A 21,528-nucleotide genomic window follows, 5' to 3' on the forward strand; every position below is an offset into this window, starting at 1 on the left:
CCATGTCTTAGCCCTTAATACTTGGTTTTGCGCATTCACGTCAATCAAGTGGTGTCCGATTTCTGTGTCAGGCAAGGAGCAAAGTGTTAGGGCTGCACAGCCCTCAAAACGATATCTCCCTAAATATCGAGATTTCCACATTACACTGTGCCTGCTAAAAAGTACAACTGTGGCAGAAAACAACAAGTAATAAGCTTTATTATTAATTTTCATAATGACAATCATGGTTTTGTTCAGATGTTCATCCTTTGCTACTCCACGTAAATATTGGCTATTTTCTAATTGTTTGTTGTAATTTTTTTATCGCCTGTTAAAACAATCAAGTTCCTGTATATTTTGCTAAAAATACCGTATTTTGCGGACCATAAGGCACACTGCCGATGAATGGTCTATTTTTGTTCTTTTTTTTATATATATATAAGGCGCACCGGATTATAGGGCACATTAAAGGAGTCATATTAATTTATTTTTTTTCTAAATGGAAAACACTTCCTTGTGGTCTACATAACATGTAATGGTGATTCTTTAGTCAAAATGTTGCATGGATTATGTTTTACAGATCATCTTTAAGCCGCTTTCTGACAGTCGCTTCCGGAGGCACCGTTTTGTGGGCGGTCTTATTTACGTGGCTCACCTTCGGCAGCGTCTTCTCCCCGTCATCTTTGTTGTAGCGGTGTAGTGTGCAAGAACGGGAGTGTAAGAAGTGTCAAAAGATGGAGCTAACTGTTTTAATGACATTCAGACTTTACTTAAATCAATAACGGAGCAGCATCTCCTCATCCGGAAACAACAACACTGGAAATGTGTCCCGTGAAAAAACATCCGACCGGAACTCTATAATAACTAAAGTTCCTTGGGTGAATAATGTAAACTCACTACACCGGTATCTTTTAGCGCTTTCATGGCGAGTTTACTGACAGATATAAGTAAGAACTTTACACTACTTTATATCAAAAATGTCAACAACGGAGGGTGAATGTCCCATAACAGAAGATAGAGAAAAAGAAGAAGCTTATCGACCACATTGTCGGCACGGACTACAAAGGCGGACACGCGCAATTTTTCAGGATTTATGCAGATCCCAAATACAGATCAGCAGGTACCAGAAGGTAAGAAAAGTTGCTTTTGCATAATATTGCTAAACAAAATGCCAGATAGTATGTCTTGCCTTATACACACACCATAATAATACTCATACCGGTATGTTGAAGCACATCAAGCGGTGCGGCTTCATAGCTTACCAAAGTTGTACTAAACACAGACTAAAACATTTTGGTAGATTTTTGAGCGCCGTGTGTAATGTTCTATATTTTCAATGGAACATATAAAATGTTGGCGTTGTTTACTTGAGTCATATTGCCATCATAGTGCTGCCTATACTTATCTCTTATGTTTTGACTGCCATCTACTGGTCACACTTATTATTACACATGTACCTAATAAAATAGCTTTGAGGTGGGTAAGCTCAACCAAACTTATTCCTTACATTAGGCGCACCGGGTTATAAAGCACACTGTCGAGTTTTGGGGGAAAAAAAGAATTTTAAGTGCGCCTTATAGTCCGGAAAATACGGTAGCTGTAACGATAATTTTAGTTTTACCAATGTAGGAAGAATAAACAGCAAAGCAATATAAGCGGTGTTTTCAATTGTTTTAATGGCTTGCTACCACGAGGATAGGATTGTAGTTGTTTCCCAGCTGTAGTCCGTATGGGCCGCAGCGGTACTCAGTTGTGTTACACTTTTCCACCACTTGTGGCAGTAATGACAATATCAAACAAACAGAAGAAGCCTGGAACTAAAGTCCTAGAAAAGTTTCTCAAGCACAAAAAATATGACTAGAGAGGTGAAGCTGTATTTTCATTTGCACTTACATTTTATTGACATTTCATTCAATAAACATATGTATCATCATTGTTTGTTATTGAATTTGTTCTAATGTATTTATTTTAGCACTGCGTTATTGTATGTAAATGTATTTTTAATACATTTTTATGAGTCCCTTCTAGGATTGTACGGTATACTGGTATTGGTATAGTACCGCGATACTAATTAATCGTATTGGGTACTATACCGCCTCTAAAAAGTACCGGTCCCGCAACCCCCTGCACCCCCCTTGTCGTCATCACGTCGTGTCATTGTTGGTTTTACAAGCAGACGAGCATGTTCCGCAGCGCACAATCACAGAGTACTTACAAGCAGACACAGTGTGTAGACAGAAAAGGGAGAATTGACTCATTTTGGCTTAAAAACTAACAATAAAGGTGAAGTTATAACACTGAAACGCCCTCAGGATTGATACCTAAATTTGTGGTATCATCCAAAACTAATGTAAAGTATCCAAACAACAGAAGAATAAGTTAACAGAAGTGTAGATAAAAGAGAAAATAACCAGTTATTAACAGTAAATGAACAAGTAGATTAATAATTCATTTTCTACCGCTTGTCCTTTATAAATTTTGACAAAATAATAGAATGATAAATGACACAATATGTTACTGCATATGTCAGCAGACTAAATTGGGAGCCTTTGTTTGTTTACTTACTACTAAAAGAGAAGTTGTCTTGTATGTTCACTATTTTATTTAAGGACAAACTTGCAATAAGAAACATACGTTTAATGTACCCTAAGATTTTTTGTTAAAATAAAGCTAATAATGCAATTTTTTGTGGTCCCCTTTATTTAGAAAAGTACCAAAAAGTACCTAAATACATTTTTGTACCTGTACTGGTACCAAAACATTGGTATCGGGACAACACTTGTCCCTTCTTATGCAGTACATTTGGATAGTATTTATTTTTAACAATAATCTTTGTTATTAACACATGGTTTCATACCATTTGACAATGTGTATCCTGTTCAACTGTAAGTTGGTTATATTGAATACAATCAAAATCAAGAGTAAGATAACTAATTCAGTGTTAATATTTGAGTGGGCCCCGAGCCCCCAGGTCAAAAAGGTTAAGAACCCCTGCTCTGAAATATATCCAGGTTTACTTCCTTAATCAGGACCGTCTCTTTAGAAGTCATTGCTTAAATGTGAGGGAGTTGTACTCAGTTTTGCACAAACTTGTGTACTAAAACGTTTGGCTTTGACGTCCTGTGACCCGCTTTGAGACTTCGTGGGCGTCTATGATGCTGCCTGACCACATTGTTGGCACACAGCCAGACGGCGAATCGAAGGGAACACGGTGATCTTGTTAATTACAAAGGTGACATAACACCAGTGAATCTGATTCAGAAGGTCCCCCAGGAAGTTGTCACCCAGATGACTAATCTGGTGAGGCGTCAGTAGAAAGGCAGTCTCTCGCTCACACACACACACACACACACACACACACACACACACACACACACACACACATGCACACACACGCACAAACGAAAAGGGCTGCAGGATGAACAGTAAACTTAGAAGCAGCACCTGATGCTGCTGATAGCAAATGTTTTTGACGGTCTGTTCACGTTGCGGCCGCTTCTTTCTGTGCCCATGTGGAGGCCACAATGAACTCATCTGAACTGACGTGAAATGAAATGCTCGAACAAATGTTGCACTGCGAGTGTGCGTGCGTAATGCGGTGTGTTCCGTTCTCAACATCCTGGATCTGTTATGGCCAAACGCTCCACGTGGCACAAAGACTGACAATCAGGGTGGTCAAAGGTCACCTGCAATTTATTGCTGTGTATTTTGAGGTGATAAAATTATAGAAAAAAAGACTCAGTTAGTTTAGATTTGTCTCAAATGCAATCATGTTGAAATGCAGATCGGGGTGTGATTTTCATTTCATGGCCATCATGACTGCATGTTTATATCGACTCCAGTGGTGCGCCTTACTTGTGAAAATGTAGAACTACTCGCCGTGTCCACATCCAATATTGGTATCTGATGTAGGTCCAATATAAGCAAAAAAAAACAAAAAACAAGGATGGGATCATATCAGTTTGCATTAAAAAAAAATCTCTGTTTTAAGCAGTCCTGCAGCGTGGTTACTTGTGCAAAGTCTGGATAAGCCAGTTAACATCTACATGTCCTTCAATATGCCCACAGGTTAGATCTTTTCTTCCATTTTAATAAAGAAGTTTACAAAAAGTAAATAGGCTATAGGCTACTAGGAGCTGGCAGCTACACAACAGCTAAGCACACAATACCACACAAGCTAGACATACGTAATAATAGGTGAGCAATATAAAACAGCACATGTGTCAATATAAACAAGTATCAAATAATTCTAGTTGCATAGTACTTACACATAAAAAGTCTCCAAGGCAGAAGCGTGTTAGAAAGTATTCAGTAACAAGCGTGTCTGCATGATTCAACTTTTTCGGGTCATGAGCTTAACTTAACGCCACAAAATTTCCATTCCATTTCAAATTAAAGGCAGCAGAAGTCCATTCCAGATGGTTCCCAGCAGACACAAGGCATTAAAACAACGTTGAGAAGTTGTTGAATTAGGTCCTGACGTTGAGCAACTCAAACCTAGCGTTGGAACAACATGCTTTTTGGCGATGTTTAATCAATGTTGGGTTCTGGCATTGATTTGACCATTGAAAATTGGTAATTTCCCAGCCAACAACATGGATCCAACATTAGACACCAACGTTGTCTCAATTTACAAATACAACTATTTTGCAACAATTTTTCAAAATCAGTTTTTAAGGAGATGTATGTATAATCAACGTTGTATCAATGTCTTGTGTCTGCTGGGTTAGTAACAAAATAGGTCAGTGTCTTTTTTTTAAACCTACCATTGTTCTCTGTTTTTTACTTACTTGTTTCACACTTGTATAATTTTATAGTATGAATAAAGTACCGTATATTCCGTACCATAGGGCGCACTGCATCATAAGGTGCACTGCCGATGAATGGTCTATTTTCGCTCTTTTTTCATAAATAAGGTGCACCGGATTATAGGGCGCATTAAAGGAGTCATATTATTAATTTTTTTTTTTCTAAATGGAAAACACTTCCTTGTGGTCTACATAGCATGAAATTGTGGTTCTTTGGTCAAAATGTTGCATGGATTATGTTTTACAGATCATCTTCAAGCCGCTTTCTGACAGTCGCTTCCGGATGCGTCGTTTTGTGGGCGGTCTTATTTATGTGGCTTACCTTCGGCAGCGTCTTCTCCCCGTCATCTTTGTTGTAGCGGTGTAGCGTGCAAGGACGGGAGTGGAAGAAATGTCAAAAGATGGAGCTAACTGTTTTAATGACATTCAGACTTTACTTAAATCAATAACGGAGCAGCGTCTCCTCATCCGGAAACAACAACACCGGAAATGTGTCCTGTGAAAAACCGTCCAACCGGAACGCTAATAACTAAAGTTGCTTGGGTGAATAATTTTAACTCACTACACCGGTATGTTTTAGTGCTTTCATGGTGAATTTACTGACAGACATAAGTAAGAACTTTACACTACTTTAAATTAGAAATGGCAACAGCGGAGGATGAATGTCCCATAACAAGAAGATAGAGAAAAAGAAGAAGCTTATCAACTACGGCGTCGACACGGACTATAAAGGCGGACACACGCAATTTTTCAGGATTTATGCAGATCCCAAATTCAGATCAGCAGGTGCCAGAAGGTAAGAAAAGTTGCTTTTGCATAATATTGCGAAACAAAACGCCAGATAATATGTCTTACTTTGTACACACACCATAATAATACTCGTATGTTGAAGCACATGAAACGGTGCAGCCTACACTTATCTCTCATGTTTGACTGCCATCTACTGGTCACACTTGTCATTACACCATGTACCAAATAAAATTGCTTCGAGGTAGGTAAGCTCAACTAAACTTATTCCTTACATTAGGCGCACCGGGATATAAGTCGCAGTGTCGAGTTTTGAGAAAAAAAAAAGATTTTAAGTGCGCCTTATAGTCCGGGAAATACGGTGTGTATGTATAATCAACGTTGTATCAATGTCTTGTGTCTGCTGGGTTAGTAATAAAATAGGTCAGTGTTTGTTTTTTTAAACCTACCATTGTTGTCTATTGTTACTTACTTTTTTCACACTTTTATTATTTTATAGTATGAAAAAATTAAGTAAAAAACAGTGAAACAGAGAACAATAAAATAATTAAAGTTGCAAGCAGCGATGGACGGGACCGACTTTGACGGCACATAAAATCCAAACCAGAGCAGTAATTAAAACTCTTTGGTCAACTTTTAATCAGAAGGGTTCAATCTCTCTCCTGTGCTAGTTTGAAGCCGACACGACAAACGCGCTCAGAGGAGATAATGTTTGAAAAAAGGTGACCGGTTTTTACAAAACTTTTGTTTTGAAGGGGGAATTGCAAACTTCCTGTTGATTTTTGCTGGGGGTTGTCAATATATGAAATGTAATCTAAGTGAGACCTACATAGAGGTTTTTGTTTATGTCTCTAAGACATTCCTACTGGAAGTGACAGGCAGTTTTGTCTGAGTTTTCTTCCTTGGAGCAGTTGTGTCTGTGTTTTCTTCCTAGGGGGCGCTAGAGCGCAATTTTGAGTTTTGGGGTTGAGTTTTTTTATTAGATCGCAATTGTTGCCAGTCCTGATGTGTGTGTCCAGTTTGGTGAGTTTTGAAGCATGTTAAGGGAGTCAAATTACAGCTCAAAGAGGCAAAAGTGACTGTTTTTACAAAACTTTTGTTTTGAAGGGGGAATTGCCAACTTCCTGTTGATTTTTGCTGAAGGGTGTCAATGTATGAAATCTAGGTCTAAGTCAGACCTACATAGAGGTTTTTGTTTCATGTCTCTACGACAAGCAGTTTTGTCTGTGTTTTTTCCTAGGGGGCGCTAGAGTGTTTTTTTTATGAGATGGCAATTTTTGCCAGTCCTGATGTGTGTGTCAAATATGGTGAGTTTTGAAGCATGTTAAGGGGGTCAAATTACAGCTCAAAGAGGCGGCGGAATAATAATAATAAAACCTTACAATTACAATAGGGTCCTCTGTCCCAAAGGGACATTGCGGTCCCTAATAAAAAAATTAAATAAAAGTATGTATGATTCCCAAACACCATGTATATACCAAATAATATTTTGCAAGAAACGTTTTGAATCGATTCTGAATTGGATCTTCACCTCAAGAATATTAATGGTTAATGGAACTGTGAGCTGTGTTAAGGTTCACATCCCTATAGTATGCATCGACTTGGATGGCGCCACCTACTGCCTACTTTGTATGGATGTGAAAATTCCCTTCGACCTCAATACAAACGCGTCGAGCGCACGTGTGAACCCCGGTCTGCATGAAGGTGCGAGGGCCTGTTCATTTGAAGATTTCATGACAGCAGTCAATTCTCATTGCTTTTGGGATCAAACCCTATTCTCATTGCACTGTGCCATCATGTGTATCATTTAATAACAATGATTCCGGTGTCAATGTGTTTTCTTATTTATATATGCCATAGCCTTCCTGGCCTAAAGAAAACATTTAACTCCACTTTTCTCTTAAACCACAACTAAACCAATAGTTGTAGCCTTTTTCCTCTTGCACCGCTTTCGAATGATCTTGTTTGGCTTTAACTTAGAAAGGATTAGAACGGCGCTCGCGGGAATCTGTCTGTCTTGTGTCTCGGTGTAACCAGAAGCACACGGGTGAGTTCATTCAGGGATACAGCCTGCACAGTCATCAGGAAGTGAAACAGAACAGAATGTGCTGTACTAATCGCACTGAACAACACGACCCTGAGTGGATGCATGAAAAAAAGAGAAAGACGTCTCATTCAAAGAGTGACAAAGAGAAAGGCTGCAGGGCAACATGACAAACAACTTTGACTCGTATTTATTTAGTGAGAAGAAACGCTCGTACAAACACTCCGACGGAAATAAGCCGAGCGACATAATGCTCTTTGTGTCGTAGCCGTGCGTGTTACGTACATGGTGTAATCTGCTGCGTGCTCCTCTTTATCCCTGAACTTTTGCCCCCTAGAAGAGCAGAAACAAGCTCTGCATCACAAAAAAAAAAAAAACTACATGGATGATTGCTGACTACTGACAACACATTTCTTTCATTCCTTGACGTTATCATGGCTGGAGTGCATGGTTTAGCTTTGATTAATGGACAAAAGAAATCCATCCATCCATCCATCCATTTTCTACCGCTTGTCCCTTTCGGGGTCACGGGGGGTACTGGAGCCTATCTCAGCTGCATTCGGGCGGAAGGTGGTGTAAACCCTGGACAAGTCGCCACCTCATCGCAGGGCCAACACAGATAGACAGACAACATTCACACTCACATTCACACACTAGGGCCAATTTAGTGTTGCCAATCAACCTATCCCCAGAAATCCATGATTTTAAAAAGCAACAGCAAAAAGCATGGTATGTAAACAATGGCTTGAATCGTACTATTATGCAATTCAATGGACTAAAGACGGAATATTTGACAGCATTATGGAGCTATCGATTTTACAACTATGGGTTTAATAAAGAAAAAAAAACGTACCTTTTCATTCTGCCAACTTCCTTTTTTGTTCCGTGAACTTGCAGCATTTCTCACATGCAGCTGTTTTTTAGGGTTGCGAGTGTTTTTGCCATTTGCAGCATTTTTCCTTTGCATTTGTTTTTTAATCCTGCAGTGTTTCGTGATCGCAGCATTTTGCATGTGTTTGAACGGTGTTTGTATATTTTTGACTTAGGATAATTTCTGTGTTTGGAGAATTTTCCCTGGCAGCCTGTGACAACACAAAGCTACACCCTATTTGTAGATTTTATGGTTTTAGAAAAAAATTCATAAAAAAAAAACTGTTGTCAGCTCGGTCGCCAGACTTTTCCCCATCCCATCCCATTTTCTACCGCTTATTGTACCAAAGTGTTTTTAATTCTGGCGACTGTTTTGACAGTTTTTTTTACCGTAAAATTTCCAGCTGTTGTTTTTACTGTACATTCCTGTAAAAGGCAAAACAATTGTACTTCTACAAACGTACATTTATGGTCAAATTCTGGTGACTGATCTGCCAGTTTTATTTCTACGGGTGTCGTTTTTACGGTGCAATACCGTAAATGGCAAAACGGTAACACTTTTATTTTTACAGTAAAATTCTGGCGACTGAACTGCCAGTATTTTACATCAAATTACTCTAAATGTAAGAACGGTACCACTTTTAGTCTAACAGTAAAATTCTGGTGACTGATCTGACAGTTTTTTTTAACCTTAAAATCTACTGTCCTTGTTTTTACAGTACATTACTGTAAATGGGAAAAAGTTACCACTTTTATTTTTACAATAAAATTCTGGCAAATGAGCAGCAAGTATTTTACTCCAAATTACTGCAAATCAATATGGTATCACTGTTACTTTCACAGTGAAATACCGGCGGCTAATCTATCAGGGGGTTTTTTTGCCGTAAAATCTATGGTCATTGTTTTTCCATTGCATTACTGTTAATAGGAAAGCAGTACTAGTTTTATTTTGACTGTTGAAATTATGCCAGTATTTTACAGTAAAATTTTAGTGGTTATAACATCAAATTATTTACATTTAAAAACAGTACTACTCTTATTTTTACAGTAAAATTCTGGCGACTGAGCTGTCAGTATTTTACATCAAATTACTCTAAATGTAAAAATGGTACCACTTTCGGTCTTACAGTAAAATTCTGGTGACTGATCTGACAGTATTTTTAACCTTAAAATAAACTGTTCTTGTTTTTACAGTACATTACTGTAAATGGGAAAATGTTACCACTTTTATTTTTACAATACAATTCTGGCAAATGAGCTGCAAGTATTTTACTCCAAATTACTGCAAATCAATATGGTATCACTGTTACTTTCACAGTGAAATACCGGCGGTTAATCCGTCAGTTTTTTTTACCGTAAAATCTATGGTCATTATTTTTCCATTGCATTACTGTTAATGGGAAAGCAGTACCAGTTTTATTTTTTACTGTGGAAATTATGCCAGTATTTTACAGTAACATTTCAGTGCTTATAACATCAAATCATTTACATTTAAAAACAGCACCACTCTTATTTTTACAGTAAGATTCTGGCGACTGAGCTGCCAGTATTTTACATCAAATTACTATAAATGTAAAAACGGTATCATTTTTAGTCTTACAGTAAAATTCTGGTGACTGATCTGACAGTTTTTTTTAACCTTAATATCTACTGTCCTTGTTTTTACAGTACATTACTGTCAATGGGGAAAAAGTTACCACTTTTATTTTTACAGTAAAATTCTGGCAAATAAGCTGCAAGTATTTGACTCCAAATTAATGCAAATCAATATGGTATCACTGTTACTTTCACAGTGAAATACCGGCGGCTGATGTATCAGTTTTTTTACCGTAAAATTTACAGCCCTTGTTTTTTCAGTACATTACTGTAAATGGGAAAAAGTTACCACTTTTATTTTTACAGTAAAATTACGGCAAATGAGCTGCAAGTATCTATGGTCATTGTTTTTCCATTGCATTACTGTTAATAGGAAAGCAATACCAGTTTTATTTTGACTGTTGAAATTATGCCAGTATTTTACAGTAAAATTTCAGTAGTTATAACATCAAATTATTGACATTTAAAATCAGTACCACACTTATTTTTACAGTAAAATACTGGGGACTGAGCTGCCTGTTTTTTATCGTAAAATCTGCTGACTATTTTTGCTGTGTTTGACACAACTTTCATTTTGAGAGTATTTTTAGAAAACACAGGGTTGTAAACATTTACTTGAAGCCAATCCCTTCTTCCTGGGGATCATCACGCCAGCTTTGTAATTAGAGTATCTGGCAACACAGAAGGGAAAAAGGCCTGTCAAGAAGCAACTGAATCCATCGACCAGGACTAATTAGAGGTTTTCTGAGACGTGCCTGTGGATCATTTCGCCGTAACTACTTTGTGTTCACACTGGCAGTTTGAGTCTTATCTAAACACACGAGGGTGTGGCACCACTCAACAGTCACCACAAAAAACAAGATGTACAGTCTGTGGTAATGTCAACAAAAAATATGAGAACAGAATACAATAAATCACCTAACGGTGAACCCAGTCCATCTTGAAACAGTCAAGCTGTGTTTTACTGGTCTATTCAGCCTCGCTCTAAACACAACTATTCCCCCGACGTCAACACGACATTTTAGAAGCACTCGCGGCAGGACAAGTACATGCAGCCTATTACAAGAAGCCTGTTTGTGGTGGCATCTCCTGTTGAGCAATAACCATCTACTTGATTTACTCATATTCCCTGCTGAGTAATAAGAAAACCCCAGCACCTTTTTTGTTTTCCCCTGCATTACAAGTTACACTGCATGGGTGGTGTTTGCGTGTCTTGTGGGAACAACACACTCAAGATCTAACAAATAGGTGTGCTTTCAAACGCGCATGGAATATACCCAATACATTGTCAAGTTAACCAAATAAATAAATATACATTTAAGGAGCATAAGTGCAACGTTTATCTTTCTATTATGGTTGTGCGGTATACTGCTATTAGTATAGTACCGCGATACTAATGAATCATTTACGGTACTATACCACCTCTGAAAAGTACCGGTACGTCACGTCATGGTTTTACGAGCAGACGAGCATGTTCGGCAGCGCACAATCACGGAGTACTTACAAGCAGACACAGTGTGTAGACAGAAAATGGAGAACGGACGCATTTTGGCTTAAAAACTAACGATAAAGGTGAAGTTATAACACTGAAAAGCCCTCAGGAAGAGGTGCTTTAAGACATGGCTAGCTATCTAGCGGCTAATGTCCATCCGCCATCGGATGTGTTTTAGCTACTTCTAAATCACTAATCCTCGCCTCCATGGCGACAAATAAAGTAAGTTTCTTACAAGTATCATCCCTGCAGGACGAGGAATAGCTAAACATGTTTCACTACACACCGTAGCTCACCGGCGTCAAAATTTAAACAAACGCCATTGGTGGATCCACACCTGACATCCACTGTAATGATATCAAGTACAGACACGTATCTATTCGATACTACTATGATTAGGTCGATATTTTTTGCCATCACAACATCTTCTTTCGTTTAAAAAAAATGTATATTATGTTTATAACCTCAGGAAATATGTCCCTGGACACATGAAGACTTTTATGACCAATGTATTATCCTGCAACTACTTGGTATCGGATTGATACCCAAATTTGTGGTATCATCCAAAACTAATGTAAAGTATCAAACAACAGAAGAATAAGTGTTTATTAAATTGTAACAGAAGTGTAGATAGAACATGTTAAAAGAGAAAGTAAGCAGATATTAACAGTAAATGAACAAGTAGATTAATAATTCATTTTCTACCACTTGTCCCTAATAATGTTGACAAAATAATAGAATGATAAATGACACAATATGTTACTGCATATGTCAGCAGACTAAATAGGAACCTTTGTTTGTTTGTTTTTTTATTTTTATTTTATTTTATTTTTTTATCAAATCAACATAGAAAAAACACAAGATACACTTTCAACTAGTGCATCAACCCCAAAAAAACCTCCATCCCCCATTCATACTCATTCACACCCACTCACACAAAAGGGGTTGTTTCTTTCTGCTACCAATTTTCTGGTTCCCGCAACATAGACAACACGTCTGCAAGGGACACAGTCCCTGAAGCACACATAATTGTATGTGCTGCTGGTCCACTAACTAATTTTCATTAATTACTATTTTTCATGTAATTATTTTTATATTGTTTTACTTTCTTTTTTATCCAAGAAAATGTTTATTTATTTATCTTTTTTTTTTTTTAATTAAAAAATGTGTTTGTTTACTTACTACTAAAAGACAAGTTGTCTTGTATGTTCACTATTTTATTTAAGGACTTAACTGCAATAATAAACATATGTTTAATGTACCCTAAGATTTTTTGTTAAAATAAAGCCAATAATGCCATTTTTTTGTGGTCCCCTTTATTTAGAAAATTACCGAAAAGTATCGAAAAAATGTTAGCACCGGTACCAAAATATTGGTATCGTTACAACACTATACCCATGCATTACAGGCCTAAAGCATACATTTATCTATTGACGTGCATCTTTCTACACCGCTTGTTCTAATTGGGGTCACGGGTTGGCTGGAGCCTATCCCAGCTGACAATCACCAGTCAAACAGAAGTGTTTGTACACGTTCACATTCACACCTCTGGGTGCATGATTTTTAGACTGGGAGAAAAAAGTGTAGTTAAAGGCGGTGTTTGCCATATTCACACAGATGCCTAGAGGGCGCCAACTTTCCCATGTATTTTACACAGTATATTCGCCCTCTTACCATGAATTGATTTACGTGGACCCCGACTTAAACAAGTTGATAAACGTATTCGGGTGTTCCCATTTAGTGGTCAATTGTACGGGATATGTACTGTACTGTGCAATCTACTAATAAAAGTTTCAATCAATCAATCAATTACGGCTTCTCGTACGTAATGACGTAATTACGCACGTACGTCACACATACACACGCATTAGCTTTAGGTGTTCTTAGCTAATAATAGCAATTTGCATAGCCAGCTTTAGCTGTCTTTGAATGTATATTCCTGTGACGTGCGGTAATACCGTATTTTCCGGACCATAAGGCACACTGCCGATGAATGGTCTATTTTTGTTCTTTTTTATATATATATAAGGCGCACCGGATTATAGGGCACATTAAAGGAGTCATATTAATATATATTTTTTCTAAATGGAAAACACTTCCTTGTGGTCTACATAACATGTAACGGGGGTTATTTGGTCAAAATGTTGCATGGATTATGTTTTACAGATCATCTTTAAGCCGCTTTCTGACAGTCGCTTCAGGATGCATCGTTTTGTGGGCGGTCTTATTTACGTTGCTCACCTTCGAACGCTTCTTCTCCCCGTCATCTTTGTTGTAGCGGTGTAGCGTGCAAGGACGGTAGTGGAAGAAGTGTCAAAAGATGGAGCGAACTGTTTTAATGACATTCAGACTTTACTTAAATCAAAAACGGAGCAGCATCTCCTCATCCGTGGCTCACTCGTGCAACAACGCCGGAAATGTGTCCCGTGAAAAACTGTCCAACCGGAACTCTCTAATAACTAATGTTCCTTGGGTGAATTATGTAAACCCACTACACTGGTAGTTTTTAGCGGTTTCATAGCGAGATATAAGTTAGAACTTTACACTACTTTATATTACAAATGGCAACAGCAGAGGATGAATGCCCCATACAAGAAGATAGAGAAAATGAAGAAGCTTATCGACTACGGTATCAGTAGTGGCGGACCTGCGAAAATTTTCAGGACTTATGCAGATCTCAAATACACATCAGCAGGTACCAGAAGTACAGAAAAGTTGGTTTTGCATAATGTTGTGAAACAGAACACCAGATAATATGTCTGCTAATGGGTGCCATTTTGCGGTCCTTATACACACACCATAGTAAACCTTGTATCTCTGACTACGGTTGCCGCAACGGGCCCACAATCCATCAAGCCATGCGGCTTCAAAGTCATACTATAACATTTTGACGGATTTTTGAGTGCCGTGTGTAATGTTCTTTATTTTCAATGGAACATTTAAAGTTTTGTTGTTGTTTACTGGCGTCATATTGCAGTCTACACGTATCTCTTATGTGTGACTACCACCTACTGGTCACATTTATCATTACACCGTGTACCAAATAAAATTGCTTCGAGGTCGGTAAGCATAACCAGAATTATTCCGTACATTAGGCGCACTGGGTTATAAGGCGAAATGTCGATTTTTGAGAAAATGAAAGGATTTTAAGTGCGCCTTATAGTCCAAAAAATACGGTATATAAACTTTGAAATTGTGAAAAATATTGGCAATTGTCAAACAAATGTGTTCTGTTAAACCACTAATGGTAACATAAGTTAGCCAGTGGTGTTCTTATATTATTTTTTGCTTTGAAAACTGTTACAGTGAGAAAGTTGCAAACAGCATCTTTGATAGAAATATAAAAAATTGTACGTATGCAGTCAAACACCAATAGCTGTGAAAAGGTTTTTTTTGTTTGTTTCTAATTCCACATGGATGACAACTAGGCTTGAAGCATCCAGACATGTAACCATTAATTGAATTAGGGACATTTAGATGTATTTTGTACACTATCAATCTTTACTTTAATGTGTCCTTTGTATCAGCTTTCTAACATAATCTTATGAAATACTCATTAACTGGGCAAACAGTCATGAGCAGGGATGTATTTTTTTTATACAGGCTCCTCTAACTGGGTCGGTCCAGGAAGACTGTTAACATTCTGGATCTATAATACAGATATTGTTTGTTTGGTTTTTTTAATCCAGCTTGCTGTTATATTTATGACTTGCTGTCACATTCAGTTCAAGTGTCGCTGCTACGCATAAAAAAGACACAGGTGCATGATAATCAGCTTGGAATAATCACAAATAAGGAAGCAACACCACACAAAAGTTTGTATTATTTTCTTCTAGTCCCACAAAGTCACGCACGCTAATAAGAGTTAGTATCCGTTTAAAGTGAATGCACTTTACTCCTGACCACCGCTATCGCGCTTCATCAACCGTCATCCCAATAATCCACAGGCCAATATTAATTCACTCAAAAAAATAAACAATTGAAATAACTACCAGGTCTTTTTATTTGTATAATACACACAACAAAGACACATATTCATAGGTAGCTGTCAACACTCAATATGGCTTCCGGTTCGTCACTCAAATACGTCTGTGTGCAACGTAAACACAAATAACAATATCTATTGTTACAAAATGCACACCCACCTAACATGCTAATTGATTGAATTGACCTATGTTATGTATTTGACATTATGTTTCATGTAAAAAGTCTGTGCTCTGCACATGAATGCCATGTGTTGCCTAACGACCACGCCACGCCGCCGACCCACGCCTCATTGCCACGGCGACAGGCAGAATCCCGGAATTCCTCCACCGAGTCAAAGCGAGGGGCAGAAAAGAAAGCTTCTACTACCTCACCACCACAGCAAGAGTTTGGTAATCCGATTGATCATTTCGCCAAACATGTCATGACTTGAGCCACAGCACAAAGCATGAAGCAGACGGAGCTGGATGACGTCAGGCCAGCGTTTTCGAAGACACGCGCAAGGACACACACAGAAGCAACCGCCACGCCGTGATGACAGCATGCCACCAGTGTCTGTGGCACGCTCAGATGATGTCATGCCACACACTGATTTTTTTTCCCTCACCAGAGCGGCAGAGGCTCCAAGCAAGGACAACTCTTTTTCCAATTTCTGTTAGCCTCACTCTAAAGACAATAAGTTAACAATAGCTGACTATCAGAAAAACATTTTCTTGGAGGAAATTGTACTGTAAGCCTCATAGTAGCCATGTTCAAGCCCCGCCCCTAAATGATCAAGCTCTGCCCCCAGAGAGCCACTTTCCGCCCACTTCACTGGCTTTTTCCTTCTTGTCTCCACGACAACCCCATGTTGGGATTTTACATGAACATTATGGGAGGAGGAAGCAAGACACCCCCTCCCACCATTGGTCTCTGTGCCTGCACAAAGAAAGAGCGTCTGGCATCCGCTTCTTGAAGTGGGGGCTCAGACTAGCAGATGTGCAGCTGGAAGAGCCTGCAGCTCTTCATTCAGCAAGACCGCTACACCCAGCCCGGCCGCCGCCTCCTGCGCTACGCCCAGCCCGGCCAACACCCCTATTGTCTCCAGTTGGTCTTCCAATGACGCTGCCAGCCTTGTCGGCAGATGCCAGCCTCGTCTCCAGCAGGTCTGCCGATGACGCTGCCAGCCTCGTCTCCAGCGGGTCTTCCGGCGACAGCGCCATCCTCATCTCCAGTGGGTCTTCCCACGACGCCGTCATCCTCGTATACAGCGGGTCTTCCCACCACGGCGCCATCTTCGTCTCCAGCGGGTCTTCCCCCCACGCCGCCAACTTCATCTCCAGTGGGTCTTCCCACGACGCCGCCATTATCGTCTCCAGCTCTGCAGTCAGCTACATCGACGCCTCCGGCTCTGCAGTCAGCCCTAGCCTCGTTTTAAGTCCTGCAGCCAAACTCGTCTCAAGTCCTACTGCCAGCCTCGTCTCAAGTTTGCCTTCTGCAGAATCACCCATCTGATATTAGACCTCCTCACCTGCTGAGGAGGCGCCTGCTTGGTGCTTGAACTCCTCCTCCTAGTCGGTTACGGAAATAGCTGTTCCATGGACTCCTTCCGCGCCATCGGCAGCGATGCCCAGGATCTGGGAATAGACCTCAGCGGCTGCTGAGGTTTTGTTGCGGCTCACATCCACCTCCTCATCGGCCACGCATGTGGCCAAATCATGGGCGCCCTCACCGCCATCAGCAGCGATGCCCAACACTTGGGCATGAAACGCTTTGGCTGCTGAGGTTCTGGTGCCACTCATGTCCGCCTTCTCCTCGGCCAAAGATGTGGCCAGTCCATAGACCCCCGCCACGCCAGCTACATCGGCGTTCGACTCGCCGTCGCTACCTGACTCGTCCTAGATGGAGTTGAGGACACTTGGCCTGGCGACTGGCCGCCAACTCCTCCCGCTACCCTACCGTGATTTTGGTCTTGTTTGGAACGTCTGAAATCCATCCCTTAAGGGGGGTACTGTTATGATTTGTCACACCAGGTTGTATTATGTGTTTGTGTTTAGTATTATTCTCCTTAGTTTAGTGTTCTGTTATGTTTCTCAATGCTCGTTTCCTCCTTTTACGTTTTCTTGTTGCTAGGTGGCTGATTAGCCGCAGCTGCTTTCTGTTTACTGATTAGCTTCCTCACCTGTATCGTCCCCTAATAACTGCCCTTATATTCTGGTGTCTTCCTGTCTTAGTTACTGGTCCATTGTTTGCTACAGATGACGGTTTGTTTGTTGGTTTTGTTGTTTGTTTTTACACTACCTATGTTTATGCTAATCTCCATTTTACGTTGAGCTAATACCCAGGTTGTGGGATTTTCATCATGTGTGTTTAAAATCAAGTAAAGATTTTTCATACCTGCAAGCTGCCAGAGGTCCTCTGTATCCTTTGCATTTGCAAACACTTCAAAACATGCCAGCATACGACAACATCAATCTGTACTCTGCAAGTTTGCCTTGCGAAAGATAGGTATCTATCCAACATTGTTGTAAAAGTTAATCGATTGATTTTGACAACATTAGGAAAAAAAACCATTGGATTTAACAACGGAAGACTTTGTATGAAGTTTAACAAATTTAATGATAAGGATGTTAAAAGTTAATCAAGTCTGTCTATCCGTCTGTAGGGTCATCGCCATCAGTCGGTAAAAGCTATGGTGGCTGAGAAAGGTCACAACAAATGCAAATGCGACAAGACAATCATAAATTACAACACAACAACTTTCAGCTACAGCACGATTGCAAAAGCCACAGCGAATCCAAACATTACAACACGATAATATAAAGCTGCAACACAACTTTAAGCCACAAAGAACGTGACCGACAGGACAGGAGTGACAACAGAGCAAGTAACAACGACAGATGATCCTCCTGAACATATTAGATTAGTATCACTGAAAAAGTTTAAAAAAAAAGTGATTTAGGACTGAAAAAGAGGTCACTTGCTCGCTGTCACTTCTGTTTCTTCTTTGTATTGTCGTGCTTTGGCATATAGTTGTTGTGTTATGGCTTCATGCTGTTGTATTGTGGCGTTTGCATTTGTTGTGACTTTTCTCTGCTATGTTTATTAAAATGAGAGTAGTAGTAGGTCAAACTACTGCTTATTTAACCTGAAGAGATCTGGTTGCACTACATTTTTAATATTCATTTATTTTGTATTTGTATTATTTCTATGTCAAAAAACAACAGTAGAAGTAGCAGTTTAATTTACTGTCATTTGAAGCCTAAGTCAACACTTTATTTTTGATAATAATATTGTATTATTTGATGTTGAAAAACAAGTAGCAGGAAAATATATTGTTAAAATGTTGGTTACTGTACTTTTATTGAAAATGGATTGAATATTGAAAATGTTAGCAGAAAATGTTTCCTCTAGTTGATTCAACCTAAGGTTTTGGTTGCACTTTATTCGAATAAGATGTGAATGCAATGCATTGGCTATTAATTGTTGTTTACTTGCTTGTTTGTATCCATAACTCATGTATACCTAATTGCCTTACAAGAAATAACAGGAATATAGAAAACTTTACTTGCAATGTCCAGTATCCAGCATTTGTTTCACAGTAACACTGTTTAATTTTTTTTTTTAATTTAAGTAACTGAATCGATTTCAACTCACTGAATAATTTCGGATCGTATCTTTCTAAAAAACAAATAATACCGTCCCTGAATCATATCGGCAACCGGAAATCATTGTTAAAACGAATCGTTAAAGCCTTTATATATGTATGTACATATATTATTGGGTTTTTTAAACATATTTATAATGTCAAACTCTAGCCTGTGAGCCATAAGTCAGGTGTGTCAAACTTGTTTTCATTGAGGGCCACTTCACAGTTATTGCTGCCTTTAGAGGGCCACTTGTAATAGTGAATATGTATCATAAGTCAGCAGAGGTGTGGACTCGAGTCACATGACTTGGACTCGAGTCAGACTCGAGTCATGAATTTGATGACTTTAGACTCGACTTGACAAAATGTAAAAAGACTTGCAACTCGACTTAGACTTTAACATCAATGACTTGTGACTTCACTTGGACTTGAGCCTTTTGAATTGACATGACTTGACATGACTTGCTACTTTCCCCAAAACCCAAAGATGAAAAAGTTATTCGGGAGCGCCCCGTATTTTTCATTGTGTACTTGTCTATCAGCGTTGCGTGTGTCAGCTGGTGTGGTCTCAGTACAACAGCCAATCAAATTAGATCTACTTTGTTTTCATCACACAGCAGTCATCCAATCAAATTGCAGGACAACCAAGGAAGAAGACATGTCCAAACCATACGCCAGTGAACAAAAAATGATACCTAAAATAATTTTGTTTGGGTATAAAAATTACGAGGTGGTCAACACAAAACGGTTTGCAGTATGCAACACATGCGGTTCGAAAATTACTGATGGAGAGGCAACAACTTCCAACTTCGTCCGGCATTTGAAGTTGCACAAAGAACGGTAAGTTTTGAATGAAAGATAACGTTTATTGGCTAAGTAACGTGACTTTTATTTGCTGTGTAGTTAAATCAGTGAGGCTGTAAACTCACTGCTAACGTTATAACGTTATTGCAAACACGGGAATCTGTTGCAGTTCACTACCTTATTCATACTTTTTGTTCAGTGATTTTTTTTAAGCAGGGTTACGTTAGTCAATATATCACACGTAACGTTAGACGGCGGTCAGCAGCACCGCGTATTTTAGCCACCTAAAAAAAGACAAAAATAGTAAAATAAAGGTCAGTTAAAATGTATACTATATTATGAATATGTGTACCGTTTTAGCTAGCTTTCTGACATACTGTTGGTTGTTTACCTCAGTGGTCCCCAACCACCGGGCCGCGGCCCGGTACTGGTCCGTGGATCGATTGGTATCGGGCCGCACAAGAAATTTTTTTTTTTTTTCTTTTTTTAATTAAATCAACATAAAAAACACAAGATACACTTACAAGTAGTGCACCAACCCAAAACAACTCTCTCCCCCCTTTTGTTCTGGGCATTGAACATGAAGACTCTTCCTTCACTGTTCCGAGTGGCCATGAGAGTCTTGGCAGTGCCTGCCTCCAGTGCTCCAGTGGAGCGAGTTTTCAGCCATGGTGGCATCATACTACGCCCCCATCGTGCACAAATGACTGACAGACTCTTGGCTAATTTGGTCTTTTGCAAATGCAATGCAGCATAGGGCCCTGACATATAAAAAGTACAACTTTTTTGTTATGTTCACGTATATGTCATGTTTTTTCAATGTTAACACTTTTGTACAAATAAGTACATTTGCTCTTTATTTTTCAATGTGTTTGTTCTGTAAAGGAATGAGTTAATGTTTAAAATGACTGGTTAATAGTGCTATTATAAAGTGCAATGTCAGCACAATTTTCTTTCCTGCAATTTAAAATGCACTTGTTTTAATAAATAAATACAGCGTTTGAAAAGCATACACAATCTGTGTTAATATATTAGTCTGTGGTTAAAAGGACTTGAAAGGACTCGAAACTCAAAATGCAGGACTTAGGACTTGACTTGAGACTTTCCAGTCTTGACTTTGGACTTGACTCGGGGCTTGCCTGTCTTGACTCGGGACTTGACTCGGACTTGAGGGCAAAGACTTGAGACTTACTTGTGACTTGCAAAACAATGACTTGGTCCCACCTCTGTAAGTCAGCGTGACAAGCAGATATTTAAGTAATTTTATTTTTTGGAAAAAAATTTTTTTTTATAAATAACACTGTATATAATATTACATTTCTTGCATTATCAGAATATTTAGCAATGTTGTAGTTTAAAAAATATGCACACATTTTTCTGTCAAAATAGAAAGAAAAAATACAGTTAGTAAAACAGATAAAGTACTTTGACTAGATGTTTTTTAAGTTATGTGCCACAGGTCATCATCTACATCCGGGGGGCATATGCCGTTAAACAAAGAAATAGAAGAATTTAAAATTATTTAAAATTATTAAGGATTTTTTTCAACTTAAATTTAACATGGAAGTTGATGGCT

Source organism: Nerophis lumbriciformis, linkage group LG38 (genome assembly GCF_033978685.3).
Source record: "Nerophis lumbriciformis linkage group LG38, RoL_Nlum_v2.1, whole genome shotgun sequence".
Classification (NCBI taxonomy): Eukaryota; Metazoa; Chordata; class Actinopteri; order Syngnathiformes; family Syngnathidae; genus Nerophis; species Nerophis lumbriciformis.